Genomic DNA, 6,000 nt, shown 5'->3' on the forward strand with positions numbered 1-6,000 from the left:
TTATTTTTCAGTTATGGAGTGTGACTTGCAGCTTCAATATAACCTTGAAATTGCAAGCAGGATTTCCAGAACATTTGACAATGGAACCAAATCCGGAGAGATATTTGAACATCACTCTCATTGCAACAATAGTTACTAAGGCTGAGATGCTTCAGAAAACAATTTGTATCATGAATGCCAGATTAAATTTAGCCTGAAAACATGAGAGTGGTGAACTTGACAGTACTACTGGGAAAGATCTTCCAAAGCATTCGTGCAGACAATTTCAGGATTCAAAGGTATAAGGAAAAGGCCAGGGACATCTTGTACATGAGTCTCAGCTGAGCAATTGTGTTTAGAAAGAGAATAAGGCGTATCCTATGTAGTGTGGCCATGGTGAAGGCTGTATCTAGTGAAAGAGTTTACAGAAAAACAGGAAAAAAACTGAATCGTGAGAGGATGTGCTTATTTGTACTTCCTGTGTGTTTGTGTTCCAAACCATTATTCTCCTTTTCCTGAGATAGCCTTACTATCTATTACTATCTGCCCCTGACAAGAAGACTCCAGAAGACCGTAGTGTGTGTCAAATTTATTTTTGTTGACTTAGCATACTTGACAATAGGCAACCGTTCAGCAAACACAAGCTTAAGCAGGGAATTATGCTTTTAGAGAGGTTTTGTCCAGTCCCTCTTGCTCAGTCCAGTAAAGCAATGGAAAAAGGAATCAAAATACTGTGCAGAAATGCAGAGGCAGGTGAATTGCACCCGCATAGACGTCCTCAGGGGCCCTGGGAGCTGCTGGTGCTTCACAGGCTGTGCGATGCTGAGGCAGGAAAACTGGCCCCAGTGTGGAATGAGCCCCGGGCCAGGGTGTCAGGGCAGTCGCTGGGGCAGGCACGGCTGCTCCATCCTTGCCCTTCAGGCAAGGGCGCTGGCAACGGGCCTGTTAGTCCTGTCCCTTCCGTGGTCCTGCTGCAGCAGCCTGCACCCCGCCGTGACCCTGGCCAAGCTCGGGAGGGGAGCGCGGGGCTGCTCCTGGCAGGGTTGCACAGGTCCGGGGTTGGTGTCCAGGTCCTCCTGGCCCGGGAGGAGGAAGGGCAGGGCCACCGGTCTGCGCACACAGCTGGGTCCAACCCTCCCTGCTCCAGGCCCTGCAGGCACTCTCCCCGGAGCAGGCCGGCAGACGTGGGGAGTGCTGACATGCTCTTTCCTCCATTGCCACCAAGGGCTTTGCTGTGACTGCAACCCTCTACTGTCTCCTGCAGTTTTCTGCCTTCGGGAGACTTCTCTGGGCTGCTGGTCTTCTCTCAGGACCTCCTCCAGACCTGGGAGGGGAAGCAAGCCGGACCCCCGCGGCCGCCAAGAGGCAGGAGCTCCCTGCCACCCCTCCTGCACCGCCTCCGCCTCCCTGTGCGGGTGGCAACTCCCTGCGGTCCCTGCTCTGGCTCCCCCAGTATTTCTCACAGCTTCTGGCTCTGCTCCTCCTCTCACCTCTCCATTTTTGCCTCGCCCATCCAAAGGTCCAGTAAATTACAGGACCTGCTTGCTGATGTCCTCCTGGCTCTGGCCACTCTGTCCACTTCTGTGACCAGAAAGGTGGAGCGCAAGAGAGGGGATGCTGTGGCTGCGGGGCTTGCCACCACTCCTAGATGGCCAACAACCCCAACAGCCCCCAGCAGCCTTCTGGGAGTGGTGTCCTCTGCTCTGTGTCCCTCTCTGGGGTCCTTGTGATACATTTTTGAGCTCTCAACCCTCACACTTCACCCTTCCTTTTTTTTTTTTTTCCCATTTGTTGTCTCCTATCATCACTTGCCTGTGCTCCTTTTTTTAGGAAAAAAAAAAAGAGCAGTGATGTTACAAAGCTGCATGTTGTTTGTAGGAGGTTGTTTCCCCAGGCTCAGAGAGATTGTGGAAGAAGAGATGACAACCTTCTAAAAGAACCCAGAAGGGAAAGAGAAGAAAAGAGGCACAGAGCCTGTCACTTTGTGCTGCAAAATCTCCATCAGACAGCAAACACGCATTGAGACCACGGAGTCCCAGGACACACGACTAGGATTGCTGCCCCAGGGAGAAGCAGTGCTGGTGCCCCAGGGGAGCCAGCATGCCCACAGGGACACTGCAGGGCACCTCAAAGGCTGATGGAAATTTACTCATAAATGCAATCTCAATGTTGGCGATAAACATTTGTCACTCTCTGTAATATCACTGTTTGAAATATACTTGGTTTTATGTTTTCCTTGGCAGGGAAGGTATAGTCTTGGGATTGTGCCTTAAAGTTTTAGCATCTGAAACAAAAGTTCTGGCTATAGCACTGTAAAGCCTTTCTTTGTTATATGCAGCCTTCACAGATTGGAGGACATAATAAAGCAGATCTCATGCTAGGTGCTTATTCTGAGGTCCAAAATTGCAAAGGTATTCAGAATGGAAGTCAACACCTGTCAGGATTTATACACTAGAGATCACAAAACACCATCAAGCACACTAGTTAACCCAAATCTCAGTGATGCCAGAGTAGGATGGATTTCTACCTGAAAACAGGGCACACAGTAGCATGATTTAAAAATAAGCTTTGTCCTATATACTCAGCCCCCTATCATGGCATTTCTGCACAAAGCATAGTTTGTTGGGAGTGAAGAACTGGGTTCTTAGTGTTTAGGGGTAGCTGGCTTGAGGTCAGCTTTCCCAGAACTGGTAAACATATGATTCTTGTACGCTTCACTGTGGGGTTTCCATACAATGGCATCATCACTGACTAGAAACAATTCAGAGTAACTTCATGCTCCTTTGCCCTGAAGCTGTTCTATAAAACTTGATTTAAAAAAAAAAAGCTGTTTAGGAGGCAAATTAGATCATATTTCCCTTTCAAATAAAGTCAACAAACTTTCTTGTACTTTGCTTGATGCTATTTCGTGTGATGGTTCACTTTCTTCAAGTGCTCAGGCTGAAGCTGTTGATGGTGAATGTTTGCTATCAATTTCTACAGAGTGGGAATATCCAGACTGTGGCTGAGCATAAACTCTAGAACTTTTGACAGCTTTAGTTTTCTTTCTTGCACAGTGATTTATCTGTAAGACTGTGAGGGAAATGCTGGGCATGCGAGCAGGTGAGCAGCACAAGTCGCTTGAAGTTGCAGACCAAGATAAACAGCATTTCATAAGGTGCTCAGCAAGTGAAAACACAAGCCAAAATCATACATACCGAGATGAGCTGTGGTGTTCAAAGCTAGGGAACAGGTGAGTTTTTGGAGGAGACAGTCATTTGTAGCTTCTTTCTCCCTATATAAATCACTAACCTCATCCAGCCTGCCCACATAACCAAAACATGCTTCTTTTTGATCATCTGCTGAGAAAGTGAGAAGCGAGGAGAGTGAGAAGAAGGGCAATAATTTTTCTTGTCAGAAGTGAAACGACACATGGGAGGGCTGGAAGTCAGTAATGACAGAAACATTTTTCCATTTGCTGTTCCCGGCTTGGCCAAAGCTCTCTTGGATTCCTGCCTATAAAGTTAATATCTGCAAAGGAACTACATTCACATATGGATGTGTGAGATGTCTCAGATGTTCATTGTGTCTCATTAGTCTTCAACGCACATGAGACGATCAGTAAAGATGATCCTAGAGGGACCTCTTACTTATAAGAGTGCCAGTAGAAGATGGGAAAATGCAACTGTATGAGCTGCTCCATTTTTAGTGTTATTTTCTATTTTTTGGCTACCTGCCATTTTGGCTTTTAAGTGGGGATTAAAGGCATTGAAGACACATGCAGCTAAAATATCATATTTTGTACGCTAAATAAAGGTAATTTTGTTCAGGTGGTGTTTGTCATCTCTTCACAGAGTGACACTTCCATTTCTGAGATGATAATACCATTTGGTATCAGCCTTCCTTGCTGTTTCAGCAGATGAAGCTACCCTGTGACCAGAGACAGCTCTTGTGCCTGCATTTGTGAAGGCTGCTCTGGGTTCCTGCTGCATTCAAGCTTGTTGCTTTGTTTCTAATTAGTCTTTCCTTAAATTACAACAAGCATGTGACATTGTTGCTCACTTAATTTCTGGGAACATAGTCTGCTGACAACAGTGCCTACCAGGAGGCCAAAACATCCTCTGACATCTTAGGTACAGTTATTGTCTGATATGGAGCAATATGCAGGATTTTAACTTCCTAGCATTTCACAGATAAACTATACTGTGATTTTGTGTGAGAAGGAAAGCAGAATACATGCAACTGAAGTATTCTGGGAAGAACATCCTGGTGCAGTGAAAAAAAAAGAGAATTCAAAACATTGAAATGTTTCAGTCAATGGCCCAAAGCAAAGCCTAGATTCTGAGCTTCTGACTGGTCCTTTCTGGAGTTGGAAGGGTGTATTTTTCCGTGGGATGTGGGGAGGTATGAATGTTGCACAAATGTGATGGTGTCATACTGGGTGTGCTTTATTTCTGTAGAGTGTCCTCAATAACTGGAGACACCATACTTTGAACTTCACAGGAATGGGTGCCATATTTTTGGTTGTGTGTTCATGTCCAATAAAATTTCAAAATGGGGCTAGGAAAAGAAAGGCTAATTTAAGAAATATTTATTTATAGACCGTAATGCCTTTGAGCTGAAATCTGTCTAGATTACTTTGAATAGATCCTCATGGACTACAAGCCATGTGTGTCCAATAAGTCATTCCAGTACCTCTAGTGCTTTCTCTTAAAAGTTTATTTACAAACATCCATAAGTCAGGGATGATGATTTTTCCCCTGCTTCGTACTTCTAACTGGACTTGCTTCCATTCCATGAAGCTGAACTGTCATATTTAGGGGAAGTTAACAAGAGGTGTTTGATGTATTCTGGAAAGCTGAATATCTCTTCTGGATGTTTATATACCTGCAAAATATTATAGATCTTTCAACTGAAACTATTTTTTTAAATTTCACTTTTGAAAAAAACATTTTGTCTTTTTCCCACATTTGGGATGCAACCATATTCTGAAATTTAGAATTGCTTGTGAGAGAGAAAATAAGCTTTTGAGCTTCTTCTGCCCATAACCATACCAGACTGTTGTATCCTATATATGTAGTGTCTTTACAGCTATCGTCTAGCTAATTAAAAAGTGCGCTGCAAGGAGAAATATTAACCCTATTAATAACAGCACAGAAAATGTAGAGGGATCAACCAGTCAGTTTGCTGGACTCAGAAAGAATACAAAAGCCCCAAATGCATTTTGAGCACCTCACTCCAGCAGCTAGGTAATCACACCACTGGCATAGCCAGACTTTTTGCTGAGTTCAGTTGCTGACAAAATCACGCCTACTGCCAAAGTACTCAACCATATGACCAAGTCACAGCACCTGAAGGAGTTACTACATATCAGTTGAGCCATCCTATCTCTTCGTGTCCACGCTCTTCACTTACTCCAATGAATACTACCACATTAGTTTAAATCTCTTCCTCTGAGGTCTGCAGGGCCTAAGTCCCCTGTCAAGCTAGCTCTGGCTGCATGTGCATGGTATTTGTGTCCTGCTTTAATCCTTCCTGACAACTTGTAAAAATAAATTTTCCAGACACAGACTTCTTAACAGATATTTCTCAGTATCATCCAGCACAGGAAGAGCTTGAAAAGCATTGTTTTTCTTCTAGGCTAGTTAGACATACAGACATACATATTTTTGTTTCCCTCCTTTTTTGTTTTCCTTTCGAAAACAGGAACTTCATTATCATGTGAGCAATATCCAGCAGACGCAGACAGAAATAAAAGTTAACATTTAGCCCAGGAGAAATTATTTTGATATCTTTGTAGCTATGCTACCTTAAGAAGGGTAGAACTTCTTGTCCAGTAATACATTTATGATATTACAATTGAGCAGAGAAAAATGATTTGTACTGCATTATGACAAAGAGCAATAAGAAGGGGACATGAAGATGAATAGGCTACTTAAGTGAGTAAATGACTTCTGGTGCCAGCCTGGCAATGACAGAGAGGACTTGAATGTCTGTAGTGTCATCGGGTCTCTGAGACTCCTCAGTAGTTTTATTCAAGGC

Source organism: Mycteria americana, chromosome 2 (genome assembly GCF_035582795.1).
Source record: "Mycteria americana isolate JAX WOST 10 ecotype Jacksonville Zoo and Gardens chromosome 2, USCA_MyAme_1.0, whole genome shotgun sequence".
NCBI lineage: Eukaryota > Metazoa > Chordata > Aves > Ciconiiformes > Ciconiidae > Mycteria > Mycteria americana.